Source organism: Anopheles maculipalpis, chromosome 3RL (genome assembly GCF_943734695.1).
Source record: "Anopheles maculipalpis chromosome 3RL, idAnoMacuDA_375_x, whole genome shotgun sequence".
NCBI classification, from domain to species: domain Eukaryota; kingdom Metazoa; phylum Arthropoda; class Insecta; order Diptera; family Culicidae; genus Anopheles; species Anopheles maculipalpis.
Genome location: NC_064872.1, coordinates 77,230,113 through 77,246,027, shown reverse-complemented (window position 1 = coordinate 77,246,027; position 15,915 = coordinate 77,230,113). Strand labels below are relative to the sequence as shown.

At 44.7% G+C, this 15,915-nt stretch overlaps 2 protein-coding genes across 3 annotated transcripts in view; one reads left to right on the top strand and one right to left on the bottom strand.

Moving 5' to 3' along the window:
- Positions 1–15,915, bottom strand: part of LOC126562107 (slit homolog 1 protein) — a 335,492-nt gene that overhangs the window by 65,470 nt on the left and 254,107 nt on the right. The window lies entirely within an intron of this gene.
- Positions 1–15,915, top strand: part of LOC126561718 (BMP-binding endothelial regulator protein) — a 70,102-nt gene that overhangs the window by 50,508 nt on the left and 3,679 nt on the right. The gene's annotated exons all lie outside the window — the stretch shown is intronic.

The window sequence follows — 15,915 nt, the reverse complement described above, 5'->3', positions numbered from 1 at the left end:
GATGGCATTTTCGTTAAACGGCCATTCGGTGTGTGTGGGTTATAATCCCACGGAAAAGAGGCTTTCGATTTTATGACCCTGGCGTAGACTTGTTGGCTTGGTTTGGGAGGCCCGTTCTGCTCGGATCGCCGAACAAGATTTATGAAGTAGCAAAATTACTCATCCGAAACCCACTCCGCAAGGTTTGGGTCTGGAGCAAAATTAGCAAACTAAAACTATTCTCCCATGAGGTTTCGAGTTCACCGATCGGTACCGGTGTGCCACCAGATCTAGGTGGTTCGCATAAGGTCATCATCCCGAGGGCCACTTCCGTGCCAACACGAAGCCGACGGCGCGAAAGCGACGGCATTTCGGACGAAAGCGAACGGTATCGGTATTAGTAGACAGTGTATGTTTTTATGTTGATAATATGTGTTTTTTCTTTCTTTCTTTCCAATGTTCACCACAACACGTTGGGTGGTCCCGAGCGTTGCTACTAACCTACCAACAGCATCATTGTTTTACAAACGGTGCATCACGAGCCGTGTTGCTGTGCTGCCTGCCGGTACTCTGCCCTTGGGTGATGATTAAGCAGCGTAGCAGAAAGAAGGCAAGATAGAAAGGGGAAGAAGATTCAATCGTCATGCGGCATCATCTTTTCCTCCGATGACGGCTGAAGGCCTTTGCAATATTGCTTTCTTCGGCGGGTTGGCTTTGTGCGAGCTGTGCTGGCTGATGATTAAAAGCACGTGTGGGTCGTGCTTACGCATCTAATGGTACGACTCGGAAGCTTTGTGCCATCCGGGATTTTGTGTTACTGAGTAAAAACTATTTTTAATAGTTAAAAACACTTCATTTCTTGGTTTATTTTGTAGTAAAATTGTTTTACGTTGTACTACACTGTCTTTTATTGCTTCAATACGGATCAAAGGTCCAGTAATGAGTCAAACTCACCATGATCGATAAATAAAGTGCTTCCTCTGTTTGATTCAATGCAAATTTCAGTCGTCTTTCAAAATGTCAGTCGTAGATACACCACCGTCGCGGCGTTTAATAAATCCTGAACTTTACCACTTTACAAATCCATTTTGCAAGGCAACCAAACCATTGACCATTCCGATAAGATCGAAATGCAAAACCCTTCCACGATGCTGTGTGTGTGTGTGTGTGTGTGTGTGTGTGTGAGACTACTCTCTATAATACGGTAATTTATTGCTTCGTTGAAGAGTGGCCATTACACGACGGACTATAAATTAAAATAATTTAAAAAGAAACACACGCTGCAACGTTCTATTACATGGCGTCCACTGAGTAGATGGCGGTAGAGCAGAATGGGAGGTGTGAGCTCTAGATAATTATTCCTGCTCGCACTTGTTCGAAGAAGTAATTATCCACACTTACTATGCTAATACATCGATCGAGCAAAACGGTCGCTCTGGGATGGCGAGAGACGTGCGTGCGTGAGAATATGTTTTATTTGATCACCTTGGCGGAGGTGAGCAAGAGATCGATTTGTGATAAATTAAATCAACACCTTCTGCACCAGTGCCAACGTATCGCCGGTTCACTCGAAACGGCGATCATGTACCGGATCGTGATATGGTGATGGAAGTTTCTTGTGATTTAGTTTCCTTCTTAGTTTGCTTATAGTTCTTAAGGGAAGACTAACATCGCGTATTAGAACGCTGGTTAAAGGATGCTGCAATTGATTAAAGGAAAGATCCTGGTCCTCATCTATCTGTGGGGCTGAACAAGTTCCTTCATCGTTACACCTTCTTCTAACCCTTCCCTTCCCTTCCCTTTCCGAGGCAACCTAAGGCTAGACTCCATCTCTTTGGGTGTACATTTTATCGTAATCATCCAATTTCAGCCGGCACTCTTCCAATCACACAAACTCGTTCGCTTTCCGCGGCCATCCAAACCATTAACAAACTCTTGGCCGCTCTACCGCGGCTCTTCTCGTTCGTCCATTGATAGGACTCTTCGGAAGGGATGTGAGCGACTGTGTGTGTGTATTAGGTCGGTGCTCGAGTAATAAGATGGTAAAATTTACGATAGCGCTCGTTGCCTTTGAGATCGCGCCATAAAAATGTCGTATTTACATAAGAAATATCTTTCGCGATAAAATATTTCCTATTGCGAACTGCACAGTGTGGAGTGTTTTGGTGAACTGGAGAATGCTTGGGGATCGCTTCCTCTTTAAGTTTTTTAGCTTAAATTGAAGCTTAAATGTTGTTCAATAATTTGCACATCGCATTGATAGCAATTTTATCCTGTTCATGTTGAGAATTTTGGAAGGATTACTGTTGCTCTTTGTTGCAGCCTAGCAATAGATAATTCTTACCGTTGTGTCTGCCATGCGGGGTTCAATAAAAAGGTTCAAGCTGCGGAACAACTGGCTAGGTATAGTTTACCATAGCTATCGGCATTGCAGGTTATTATGGCGTGTGTATGCAGCTATCAGATAAATGTGTTTGAAGTTTGTGAGTGAAAAAATGCGGGTCTCGCACCAAGTCAACAGCTATCAACGAATATCTAAGCAAAGAGGCGAGTTCTAAGACGTCTAAACGAAACTACCGCCATAATGCTGGTGGTATTATGAGCGGATTCACGAATAAGTCGTTAAATCGACTGCAAATGGAGATGATTGGGTTTGACTGCATAAATTAAGGATCCCGTTTGCTTCTCGTAAGGAGAAGAAGCGAAGCTTCTCGTTTGCTTCTCATCGTACTTGTTCAAAATCCAAGTGCTTGTTGTCGATGATCACGTTGCAGTTAATAATTGTGGTTATAAAAAAAAAATGCAACCAATAGGGAAGTTTTAGTGGAATGCCTTGTATCTTTATTTTATTTTACTCTCCAACCACAGGTTAACAATTACTGACCCTTTTGCGAAATGTCACGAGGCACTGTGGTTTCGCAATACGTGCAAAAAAAAAAAAACCCCTCAACCCTCATGATTCCAATTTGTCAACCATTTGTCTAGTAACAAATAACTACAGACGAAAAAAACAAACCCCCAAACGCCTTCGTATGCATTGTGGCTGCCACCCAGACGCACCCGTGCATGAAGTCATGGCGCTTGAACTGATGGCGTCCTTCACGCGCCGGAACCCATCGTAAGGAATTCTAAGTGAGAGACATACCAAAATTGATTCGTCAATTCTCCCTCTTCTTTGTGAACTTCGGAAACGATGAGCTTACTGGAGCTGATGATCGAGGAAACCCTAAATTAAGATAGGAAAGAATGGGTACGTTTCCTGGTGATTTCTCTCGGCCTCGACTCCAACCCAGACCCCAATTTGTCATGTCGCACACCACACGGTCTAGCGAATAGTGCACACCCAGACGGGACTGTCAACGATCATGTTCAACGAGCGGTTAATTCCTTGTTTAGGAGGTGAAGGTTAGAAAGAGATCTGCAAAAGAAAGAACATCCCCAAGAAGGAAACCGACAATGAAGTGCCGGGATTGTTGCAGGGTGTGGGTTCTACGTCTTGCTTGTTTTATTCATTAATTTTCATTCTGATTGTATCTGCCGATGTATTTTTGGGTGTTCCAATTCTTCGACACTGTAAGATTTACCGTGTATCGACATTGTTTGCTCTTGCCATCTACCAAGTCCGAGTCCTTCGCTCATCTTTGCTATCTCAATTCTAGTGGTGAACGCTATTTTTATTCGTGTTTCTTTATCTCCTTCCATTGTGTCTAGCTATTTGTAGCTGCTCGCTGTCTTTATCCAGCTGTCAGGCTAATTTGACTATGATTACTTCGTGTGGCTTCGCTTCGAACAAAAACTCCCTGAACGGACATTCCTTCGGGGCGACCTCCCGTCGAGTTCTAGCTTTAGGCGATGTGTCATTTGGAGAGGTCTACCCAAGATGTAGTTGAAAGCTCCGATGCAAGGCAGCTGCACCGGACGATGGAATGGAAGCCATCCGGTCCTCCACCAAGAAATTTTGTCCCCGTTCGGGGCCCCTAACGCGTTCATCGATTGAGCAAAGTGAACGTGCGAGCCATTTTGCTCTACAAAACCGTTCTACATCTCCCGTTCTTGGAATTGATTTTTATCTTCCGAACGAGATCTTAATTATATGCTTAATCTATAATTAACAAGCGCATTAATATACGATTCGGCTCTTCTTTGTGGTGATCACCTTCCCATCGCCATCGTTGGTCGCACGTCGCCCGGGAAGGCATCGCCGGTGAGTTTCGTTTCTCACCGCATTGTTGCATCGTATTGCTTCTAGGACACCTCACACCCTGTGTCCCGGTTCCGGTAGGGGGCCGCACTTATTGATTCGACGAGAGCAGCTTACCGAGAAAACGGTTAGGCGAAAGCTGTGGGATAGATTCCTGCTAACCGTTTTGACATTTATTTATCGATTTATTTATTGTCGACAGGTACGATCAGCGGACGATCCACTCGCGGCCGTGTACCGATATGTTCTCTGGCCCGGACATCAGCAGGGCGATCTGCAATAACTAATCGTTTTGGTCGGTTTTCATCGCAATCGATTACCTGAGTTGATAGATTCGTGACTCGTGATCTCACGGTAGGGTATGGTGATGATGCCAGCGAGCGTTCTTACCGGTCGCGTGGAATTTTTCCTTCCATGCGAGAATAAAATTCCATTCCAACAAGCTCGATTACGCTCATCCGAAAGTGATCGTTCAGTTTGCAACTGCGAGCTTGATGATTTAATTCCACCGTCAACCGAATGTAGAATGCTAGCCTTTTTGGGAGGAACGGTTTGATTTATCGTCTAACATTTCGCTTCTGACAGGTAGAAATGAAATCTGTGCGGGGAAAGCTCCCACAACGCGCTGGTAAGCGCGCGAGCCACACGCCGATCAAGTAATCATCATCATCACCGGCGCAATATTAAGATATTTGAGAAAGAGTTGGTTTGGAATTGTCTGAGGCGGGCGTGGAGTGTCTCGTAAAAGGTGATGGATTTTGGCGACCTTGGCGTAGGAATTCCGCTTGCTAATTTATGCGCTCACACCCCCTTTTTCGCTCGTACTCCTTCCTTTCCTACCCGGGGCTCGATGAGGCTGATGAAGCGAAAACAATAATTCGATGTTAAATCCGGAATTCCGATACGTGTAATAAACACCTTAGGGACAAATATGGAAATCATCATCGAATGTGCCCGGACAACAGCCTTCGCGTTTTGGCACCATATTACCTAATGCTAGTTTATGTGCCGTGTTAACGTTACCACCGCTGTAGTAATTGCCACGACGTGTGAATATCGCGTTGTTTTTTTTTCTTTGGGGATTTCTGTGCGACTTCGCTTCTCATATCTCTATATTCTTCCAAACCGAACTCGATTAGCTCTAGTGCAAATTCTACCCAATCGGGAAGGTGGTTCCGTCTTGATTTTAATTGAAATAAACGCACCAACCATAATTGGATCATAACGATCAGTAAGTGGAGCTCACCAGGGATTTGCTGGCTTTGAGCAGCAGCATCGCGCCCGCGTAATGATGATGAGAATGATGGGGCTGATTTGTTTGCCCGCCTGCCGGGAGCGGCGCTATTCCGAGCGCGGCTCACCGAACAAAATAAGGATCTGATTAATGCAATCGACGGAAAATTGACGGTGAAGGATCAACCGAGGACACCCCGCTACGCAACCGCCAAAGCAAATAAACACACCATGTAATAATCGGTCGGTCGTGCGGCAAATCAACCATCCGGCGCATGATTATGCGCCCTGATCCCGAGCCCATCCTCTGCGTCATCCTGGGCGGTCCAAAATTGGCTGGTCGGTCGATCCGTTTTGGATGCTTCGTTCTTGGGCGACCCTTTTTGGCCGTTTTTTTTATACAGCTGGTGGGCTTTTAGTTTCGGCAAGTAGCAGTGCGCCGGCAATCAGTCATCGGGGATCGAACGATCCCAACGAAAACATTAAGGTATGCGATCGTTCGAGGTCCTAATGTTGTGTTTTGGCCGTTAAAGTTTGCCTCAGTTTTGTACCGATATGTAGGTCTCTGTTGAGTTGTTTCTTCCTTTTTGGCCGATGTCTATCGTAATATTGTGACTACTATTCGTGATGGACAGATTGTCGACCACTCTTGTCAGAATTCAAAAAGGGATTTGCGAAAATGTGGATGAACTCGACCGAAGGTTTGAAGGGCAACGGCAAATACCAACCGCAACGAAATAAAACCAAAACCGTCCGGAAGAAAACAAACATCTTATAAATAACACCGGGCCCCGAGGTCAGCCTCATTTGGTGGGCCGTCGTGCGTCTCAATGGAGCATCTGCTGGAAATGGGTTTTTGGGGTGCGCTCATCTTTCTACCCTTCGCCACAGAAGGAAGAAGAAGGTTTTGGGGAACGGGCGAAACTGGACAAGAGTACAAAGGAGGCCAAATTATTGCTCGTCGCGGCACGGCCATAGGAAATGTTAATAACAAACCGATTGAGGCAAACCGAGCATCAGAAGGGCCGTTTTCTGGTGGCATCATCGACATTTTGATGAGTTTGTTTCCTTCCATGTGTCCCACAGTTTCCTCAGTGGCTTGGGATGGTCCATTTGATTTGGTACCGGAACGGGCGTCGGTTTTTCTTGCAAGTCCACCATATCCTTTCGTACCACCGGCTAGCCGACACGAAGCGATTTTACGGAGCTTCGGTTTTACTCCCTTCTGTGTTGCTTGTTATAGTGGAGCGTAGGACGTGGCCGACGATGAATCATTTTGGAAAATGAATCCGGCCTCGATGAAGTGATTGTTTGATTATGGAGAAAATTATGGAGCCATAAAACAAATGCATGAGGAGTGTGTGTGAAAGAGATGGCGCTTAGAATGAAGAATCGGTAGAAACAGCCGAAAAGGCCACTTTACGGCGTGTGGTCTTAAGTGGCGCGTTCTTGTGGGGTTTGTGCTTCGTCGTTGAAGAAGTCATTAACTAATTTCGATTGTATATTTTGTGCAGCATTTTCGGTGCTTTTGACCTAAGCAGTCTTTGACACGGGTAATCAAATTTTGTTGTAATTATATTAAATTGTGGAGCTCTTCATTTCCTTTAATGTTTTAGGCCTCTAATTTGGGATGTTTGCAAGCAGAATTTGATGTAATATTGTCGATATTGGTAGATTGAATTGTTTAGATTTTCGATTGAATTTACTAACATTTAACCTTATAAAAACATTTTTCAATCTTTATAGTAATTACAATGTGTTGAAGATCAATAAAAAGTACTAAAGACTCTAAAATGTTACGTTTTTATAACTCTTCACTGCATATCCTTAGCAACGGTTCGATGAAACGATAATTTAAGACCGTAAAACTGCATCCCAATAAAAAAAATGCCATTTATGGTTACATCGAATAATAGCATCGGAATTCGCTTCAAGTTGCATCAAACTGCATTCCCGGGGAATACCCGAAGCACACACTCCTTCACCCATCAACCAATGGGCGGATTATCATTTATTACACCGTCCGGAATCACTTCGAGACTTGAACTTATCGAATTCATATTGGCAGCAGGATTAACGATGCGCAAGCCGACAAATACTCTTCGACCCCAACCTCGATCTTCTATCGGCTCTTGGTCTCTCTCTCTGTCCATGTACCGTCTTGCAATCCCTTTTACGGCATGCAAGATGCAAGTTTTTCGCGTTGTACGATGGAAGAAGGAAGTTTTTGAAGGATTCACGCTCAATCTAAATTGAATACAAATTACCCGATTTATTGGAGCTTTATCATTATTTACTGCCGCCCGGCAAGAGCTGCTGTGGTCGCGATCCATTAGCGGGGAACGTGGCAGCTTGGGCCCATCATTTGTTTTCCCTTAATGAATGCAAATACCTTGTGGCAACGGGACGAGATCGCGTTTCTTCCCGTTTTGCTTCCGTTTTTCCCCATCCGAACGAGGTTGAAACTTTTCTGCGCCCAGTTCGCTTGTGGTGCCGATATGGGTTTTTGTTCATTTTATGTGTTTTGTTTGTTTTTTTTTGGATCGTGCTATTTTTTTCACTCTTTCAAAACGTTGCGGTTTTTCATGTTTAGCGCTTTTAATCCGATGATATTAATTTGTTTTGGTGGAGTTTCTGTAGCTTCTGGTATTCGCCGCAGTGTAGCTTGCCCATGGACAACGACAGCGACGTAACAAAACAAATATTGTGTCCGTCTTACGAGATTGATTAATTTTCCGTCGAACCTAACAAATATCGGCCGTTTGGTGGGTTTTAATCCTCACAGCCTTAATGTTTATAACTTCCGAAATAAGGCGCTTTTTTGTGGCCCTCTTTTCGAAGCATTCATCGAATTGAAGCATAAAAAAATGCAACTGAGAAATCTTCGTTTTTTGGTATAAAAGAGACATGGGGAAAAAATGTACATTCCAGTCAATAAACGGTTAAACATCTCAAGCATGGTCAGGGTTGGTGGTGTCTTCACCGAACCAAATCATCTCTCCCTCTGTCGCTTTGTCTCAATCCGGCCTGCACATGAGACCACCAATGCCGATTTTTAACAGCGAATTTGCGGTCATTTCGAAACCGATAAACGATCCGGTTTTGGCGCGAAACCATAAGTCCATGATTTGCCGGCAACGCGATATTACCGTCTGTTTTCGCAACCTGTGACAGCATGAATAAGCAAGCGAAACAAAGAAACCCCAGCGGGAGAGGGATAGAGGCAAGGCTACAAAATAACACATTACCGACCTGGCTGCTCATAAAGCTTGATGAACATGTTGATCTTTTTTGTGAAATTTATTGAAATCCATTCGGAAAAGCTCTCCTTTGCGGCGGCTGTTTGGAAAGGACTGAAAATGTCGCCGATCCATGCCACGATCGTTGTCGACCGTGATCGTTGGCCGAGTGAGAAATCCCATTACGCATTCCGGAGAAGACATTTAGAGAGGTGCTCGTCGTTAATTCTCGTACCGGACGCTGTGGAATCCCGGCACATACACACACACACACACACACAAACACACACTCGTTGTCTTTAGCCCACCGCCCTCATTTTCTCCTCCGAAACAGTCTCCTGATAGTTTGAAAATCCTTCACGCAATCTTCGCTTGGAAGCTGGAAGGCGAAAGAGCAAAACAAACGCTCCGCAGCCCGGAACGCTAATTTAACTTGACATCTGACGGGCAAACGGCCAACACTGTGGCAGCGCGTTATCTTTCCACTTGACGAAATGCGAAGTGGATGGTGATGGGGACGATTTCCTCCACTCGCCAAACCACCCGTTAGCCTACGGTATATCGTCAAAGATCACGGCTTCGATGTCAGACTGCGCGACTGCAACGGACTCGAGCGGTTTGTGCCGGGTGATAAGCCGTAGGAGTTTTGCTCCCTTTCCGCTTTCCGAGGGCACAAGCATGTGCGTGTGTTTGTGTGTATGTGCGCTTCGTCTCCGGACTGGCTGGCTGGCCATGCATGACGACCACGATAGCTTCACACCGAACCTAAACGTACCACCTACCACGACCAGCTCTGTCGAGCGGCTGGAATGAGCGTATGAGGGAGGAGCGGGCGGGCGAATTATGAATTTATAATTTATACGCTTTTAATGAGGCCGAACCGGTCGGGGGGTTTTCTGATTTGATGTTTGCTGAACCCGAATTACCGCACACTTGCGCTAAGGGTGGCCCGCTCAGGTGCAGCTGAGCTTTTGAGTGTGCGATGAGGGCCGAGGCACTGTGATAAAGGTACGCACCCAAGCGGGGAAGCTTGTTTAGGTGGTTTGACATCGTCTTAGACGGTGTCGTTACATTTTGGTTTGCGTATGGTTTGTATTGCTTGTGCAGTGTTGAAATGTGCAATTGCTAGTAAATACTGGCATTAGATAACTTTCAACATTCTTCACTTTAATGATAAAGAACGCTTATTTTGGCAGAATAGATAGTATGTTGATGGTTTGTTGACGATCTAGCGATTTGATAAGCTCACCAGAAACTTGGGTAGATTAAGTAAGTGAACAATATGGAGGCTTACTTTGCATCTGCAAAATTATTTCCTCCAAGGTTCCTCATGGTTTTTGACAGTATTGGACAAAGTATCAAGGCTGTATATGAATACTGGGGCTATAAATGAACTGCAAGGGCAATGCTTGGGGTCCCGTGAAGGCTTGGGGTAAAGAGCATTTCACTACAGAAGTGGAATTTGTTTAATTGGCTGTATTGTATTGTATTCCGAACATTACCTCGTGGTCTTCCTTCAAACAGTGTAAATGATGCGGGAATCGGCAGTTAATAGAAGCCTCCAATGTGCCACCATTACTTTTGGCTTCCATCGCGAAAAAATCTAAATTTTAAAAATTTTAAAATGGAGTTTTATGATGTGTTCTTCCAAAGAAAACGAAAGCTATTTAATTCCTCAGAAAATTTGACATTCCAACATTTTGAAATCGTAGTACTAAAGATGAAGTTTTGACACCACATATCAGCCCATGTGTTGTAGAGCCTTTAACATCATTGCGCCAAACATTTTTATTCACAAACTGTTCCTCTCGAGTACGGCCAACGTTGTTGGAAACAATTGGTCATAAGTTATTTTTGTAGCATTATGATTTATTTTTACTTCCTCCAGCAAAACAACTAAACATTAATTTTGAATCGGTTGTGTCATCCGTCCCCATTGGTAGGAGACCTACGACAACATAAAACTGCAAATCTGAACGTGATTGCACTCTCGTTTTTGCTGCACCAAACAAAACGAAAGGGGTTCAACGATCCTTATTGCAAAATACAATGCAACTGTGCTCCGGAACATTGTATCGTACGGCAGCAGCTGGTGATCGACTTTATGAAGCACACGCGCGCCCATACTGATGTGATGTTTTGGTCAGCATTTTTGCCAACATCAGCAAACGTTTCAGTCCGCTACCCTTCCAACACAGTCGACGCAAGATGCGACAGAGATTAATTTATCTGGTGTTGCAATTTGCTGCCTTACGATTTTGGCAGCAGTACGCACTCTAGCAACGAGGAGCACGAGGGCTACGGGTACGAGTTTTAGGGATGGAAAGCGAACAAGCTGTTTTAAGCGATGCATAATAAGTCACGAAACTAATTTTCACCTACCGCCTACCCTTTTGCTGGCCCCTTCAAGTTGGCCTTCCGTATGATCCCTGATGGTTATGAGATGAGAAAATAAACATTAAAGAACAAATGCAGCAAAGAATTATCACTTGTCCAGTTCTGCTTTCACGCTCGTTTTGTTTTCCTTGGCGATCATTATTGGTTGAAAGAATTTTTCGCCTGCAGCGTGATCACAGCTTTTTCGTTATGTGTTCTATCGTCTCCAGGCCGGCCGGGCAAGCGGTCGTGGCCACACCATGCCAGCAATGACATTTTCTGCCCGTCGCCTCATCGCCTGATAGAGCGAAAGTGTTTTCAGCTGTTTTAGTCTTTTGGGTGCTGTTTGGTGTTTTTGGTTGTTTGCTTTGTGTTTATTAGTATTCCAGCTTATCGTTTCCAAAACACCAACATATACACACGCACATACGGCCAACCACTGGTCAGAGGAGTTCAACCCAATAGAGTAGTAGTGGGAATGATAAATTTTGGCACATAAATTAAGAACAAATTTCGGTTCAGGTGCTGCTGCTGCTTCTGCTGCTTTCCGTGGTCCGTAGCCACTCACACGTACGCACGTTTTCCAGGAGCGGATGGTGACATTTTCATCGCTTCGCTCGGATCCTGTTGCTATGCGCACACGCGGGGTCAGCCGAACGGTTGTTGAAAAAAAAAAAAAAAATGCCGGTTGTGACCGGTTGTTACCAGTCACCGAGATCCGAGGTCCGAGAAGTAAAGTAAACATTTAATAGAACATAAAAAAAACCACCAGCCAGACAGACAGAAGAGGTTCGAAATTTTTGACGATGCTAGTGGGGAGAATGGAATTCGCGCTCGTGAGAGGAAAAACTCACGACCCCGGAATGGAAAAGGGAATGAGACCGTATTTCGTTTCGACATTTGCTCACGACATCTTTCAACCCGATTAGCGTATGTTTGGGGGCGAGTGGGTGGTATTGTGGGGGGAGTGAAGACGACGTCGAGTGATAATATTTTATCGTTAACGAGCTTCCCGACCACTCCGAGAGCGATGATACTGCTTCGCCGTGTGTGTGTGTGCCGATGATGAAGAAAACAATCACCAAAACAACCCCTGCCCCGGTAGAGACGTTCCGGCATGAGCTTTGGGGAGGGTGAATGCAAACGTGCGCGCTTTCAAGAAGAAGACTACAGCACCAAACCACATTCCACATTCCCGGGGATATCGGCACCGATCCAGTTCCGCGAGTCTTTTTCGCGCTACAGGCTAGATGATTTAAAGATGGCTACTACTACTACTGCTACAGCTACTTCTACTTCTGGCCAGATTTGAGAGTGTGAGAGCGCGCGAGCGCGCGTGCCAGATGCAATATTTTAATAAACAGACGACAGTGTCCATGGTGGTGAAAATTATTGCAAAATATGCCAAACAAATCAGTCGCGATCGTCGGACGGGACACGTGCAAGGGTTTTAAGGGGATGAGGAGAGGGGAGGCGGGGGAGGAGGAGTGTGTTGTAGGTATCATCGCTCCCCAGTGAGTGACAAAACGCACGTGGATATGAGCATACCAGCCATGAGGCGTGTAAAGATTTATCACTCTTACGAAAACACATTCTCGGCGCAAGTGTCATCAGTGTGTGTGTGTAAGTGTGAGTTTTCTTCCGGCCTTCATACCTTCAAAACCACCCCAAACCGTTTGGGGAGGTGGGTATTTTATGATTATGTTTTAACTTCTACACTGTTTGTGAATTAATTTTTTGTTTTGATAATCGGCCTTCTCTCGCGCGGGCTCGCGCCAAACGGGGCAAGTTAATTCGCACAAATAGCTTTGCCAAATGGGATGCCAATCCTCTCGCGCCGAGGCTCGCCGAGGATGGGCTAATTTATGATAAACATCTCCATAAAAGCGATAAAAATCGAATATATCCACCCGCGGGTACACGCGGTCAAATGCACGGGAATGGGAATGGTAAAGTACGGTAGAGTCCACCTTTTGCAGACATTCTTCACCGCTAAAGAATTCTAATGTTGTGGCAGTCAGCTCGTTTTAAGTGTTTTGTTTAGGGAAGGAGTTTCAAGTTTGGTAAATCACAATCCGATTGGACGACCTTTAAACTTGGTTAGCAATTTTTGTGCTCCTTCACCTGTGCAATACATGATCCTCCTCGAAGTAGAGCCAGCTTCTAATAAAAATTAACGTATCGTAAACGATTGTACGGTCCAGGATGAAGAATGTTGTTTGCTTCTGATTCAACTACACTTTTCTAGTGAGACGATCGTTCATTTTTGTTTAAAAGCAATCCACCCATCAAAATTGATCTTTTAAGTCGATTGAAAAATTTATCATTCGCTAATATAATTCTTCGATTGCTTTAATCAAAACCATCTCACCCCCATGCTTTACGTCTCCAAATTCAGCACTTTGCTGTGCGTGCCGGTGCTTAAGGTTCGTCGAATTGATTTTTACCCAACCAAGGTATGCGCCTTGTTGAAAACCACCACCCAGAAACTCGCGCTGGGTTGGTGTTGTGTTTTGGGATTTATTTTGTTATTTTTAATATTTAATCAGAATATCAAATCAATGACCGTTTCGGTGGGGGTTTTGTTTTGGAAGGTGGGAGCGTTCGGTCGGAGATTGTTTGCATACCGCGGCAGACTGTCGCAGATCAGGCAAATTCCCGATCACCCGGCTGTTGTTGCGCTGTGTGCGGTCGTGGAAAAGTCGGCATTAGCAGCGCCAACACAGGAGGAAAGATGGTCCCCGGGGCGATCGGACGCAGCGAAGATGAGGCCGTCTTTGCCGGCTTGCCGGTTTGTGTGGTGAGTTGGTTAAGCAGATCCCGGAGGGTGTTATTACATTTTATTTTATTTGTTTTGCTTTTGCTTACCCGCGGTTTGTTTCCTTTTTTCCTGGCTGAGAGGGGGAGCGAGAGCTCGCTAAGTAGATTAGTGGGAAGGAAGGAGTTTTTTTTTCATTCGTGTGAAGCGCAAACACAAATAGAGTCGTCAACTGATGGCTGTTGAAATGTGCAGGAGAAAACAGAGGCATGGGAGAGTTTTTTAAGGACTCTTGTTAGGTGGAAGAAGATGTTTACCTTAATTTGACGAATTATAGCGGATTTTCGGTGATTCTTAGTGGATTTTATTATCCACATTCTTTATTGTTTGGTGATTTTTACTGATGACACACTACACTTCAACGAGCTTTTAATGTAAGCCCTCACACAATTTTCTTTTCTAAACAATGTTGAGGATTTGTATTTTAAAAGACGTGGTAATACAGCCAATTCTTTAAATGTTACATGCTTATTTTTATTTTCTACTGCTACTTCTTCATGGAACTTGTTGTTCTACTTATGTCTATTTATATTTCGTTACATTGTTCATTTTATTTGATCGTTAAGCAATATTTGATAAGCTTTTTAATTAAAAGTTACACCACGTTCAATTTTCAATGTTGTGGAGGATATCCGACCCAAACGTTAAACATTTTTAATAAATATTTGGAGCGGTCTGACGGTAGAAAGGATAGTGGTACCGGTCTTCACATGAAAGGACCGGAATTAAAATCCCATCCGGATCGTTCACCCGTAGTGAGGACTGCCCACCAACTACGTGGTAACAAGATAGTAACAAGAAATTATTATATTGAAATATTTAAAAAATATAGTTCATTAAACATTTTACGAATCAGTTCATAAATTACTTTATACTTCATAAAGTTAATAAAAAAACCCTTTTAATTAATTAAACTTTCTTCTGAAACAAAAACTTTAATACCCTTAAATAAGTGCCTAACAACTTCCTTTCACCGTCAAACAATCAAACACGCCTTGTTTTCCTCAGCTCAGCGCTAAAGAAACGATCTTATCAATACATTGTAAAAAAAAGGTTCGAATCCGATCGATGAATCGCAGCTAAACCATTCCCGCTCGGAAATTGGTACTCATCGTCCCAATCCCACTTGATATCATCGCAATCGAACAGTGAGAAAGAACCATCGCGTAAAAGCTTGTACCCATTCTGTACCACCCTTGGATTATCGTTAGGCTGACCGAGCGGGCGAACCACGGCAGCGATGGTAGGTCGTTACGTTACCTGGGATCTCCTGGGAAGTCATTCGCCCATTGTGAGGCTGGTCAACTCGGCGTTCACCTTGTTCTTGGCCGCGTCAGCTTCCCAGCGCGGCTCATGGAACGTGAAACATGCAATTAAGATATAAAGTAAAAATCTGTTCCCTTTTTGCCCAAACCATTAAGGTCCCGGAATGGATGGAATGGATGCATGCATGCTCTCCACACCACACACCATCGGGGGGAAAAAAGGGCACGGCAATAGAGCTCCCCACCAGAAGGCATCCCGAAGATGATGGGGAAGTTACGTTGGTGGGGCACACAATAAAATAAAGCGCCCCCATCCCAGTGGAGTGGAATGAGCGGGACAGGAAGAAAATACGAGAAAAACACAAAACCGTTTTTGAAAAGCATGTAACTAACCGTTTTCTTTCCACCCTGTGTGTTGCTTTTGTTTCTGTTTCTTGATCATCATGAGACAAAAAAAAACCTCAAGGGTGTATGGTGTCCGTTCCGGTTGCCGTTTGCAAGTGGAGACCAACCGTTTTGCCCGGCCAAACTCTCCGGCGGCTTGTCGAATGGAAACGGGCTGACAGGTTGGCCCTCTACCGGTTGCTTGGGTGGGGTAGTTGGGCCTTCCTTTTCCATAAAATGGTACTGCGTGTGTTCTCGTGCGGAGGGCACGGCTAGGCGGCAAGGGACAGAACAAAATCCGCAGTCTCGCTGTCGGTGGTCCGCTGATGCGTTACTCACGACATCGTCCTGCACTACCTCCGCAAAGCCTCCACACGCTTCCCAACAGTCAGTGTCGGAAGGTTCGACAGGTTGCTCGGG